We start from the raw sequence: 852 nt of genomic DNA on the forward strand, positions 1-852 counted from the left end.
AGCACCTAGAAAAATCGTTTTCATAGGTATATCACATTTAATTAGATATAGAAAGTCATTTTTTTATAGTTAAGGAATCAGTGATAAATGGGAGATGTCATATAGAATTTAACTCAGTAATCTTTTTTTCTTTTAGTGGAAATATAGTTTTCCCTCCCCTTCAAGATGAATAAAAAACTGTTTCATTTCTTCAAGCCAGATGTCCCCAACACCCCATAACAAATTCAACGCTGACCTTCCTTCAGTCAGTCTTTAATTCGCAAGACAAATGTTGGCAGTTGGAACCAATGGTGGTTATGTTTTAGCTATTGAAATATAACCTTCTTGGATGACGATGAAAGTTCTAAAAAACTGCTTCAGCTGAAGGGAACTAGCCACAAACTCTAATCACTTTATTTAAAAAAAAGGTGGAAGGGAAAGAGCTTTCTAAAGAGTGTAAATAGTGTAATGCCAACTTATTCTCCCCCTCTTGAAATTACACCTGGAGAGTTTCCAGTACTCTACCAGTTTCAACTGTGAGAGGGAGAGTCAAGCAGAGGCATAACCATTCCATTCCTAGCTTGGGCAGTGGCTAGCGAGTGGAAGGCAATCTGCTACAAGTCAAAACTCATGTGTGCTTGAGCAGCAGCAGCATGGGAGAGTCTAGGGCTGAGACTCAAGTTGACTGCATGGAAGAAGGCACTGGTAAACCACTTCAGTGTTTTTACCAAGAAAACTCTATGGCTACACTACATGAATGATTACAGGTGGAGTTGGAGCATTCTGGGAGAGACGAGTCCATGGAGTCGCTATGGGTCGGAGATGACTCGACAGCATAAGACAAGACAAAAGCCCCAAATATAAGAAAGATGT

The 852-nt window shown here is 39.9% G+C and overlaps 1 non-coding gene across 1 annotated transcript; it reads left to right on the forward strand.

Annotated features, from left to right (window-relative positions):
* The first annotated feature begins 463 nt into the window (after positions 1 to 463).
* Positions 464 to 601, forward strand: LOC119936416. The gene has a single exon (XR_005453744.1). It is a non-coding gene; the product is annotated as a small nucleolar RNA SNORA7 (small nucleolar RNA).
* The last annotated feature ends 251 nt before the right edge of the window (positions 602 to 852 follow it).

This window comes from Tachyglossus aculeatus, chromosome 13 (assembly GCF_015852505.1).
Source record: "Tachyglossus aculeatus isolate mTacAcu1 chromosome 13, mTacAcu1.pri, whole genome shotgun sequence".
NCBI lineage: Eukaryota > Metazoa > Chordata > Mammalia > Monotremata > Tachyglossidae > Tachyglossus > Tachyglossus aculeatus.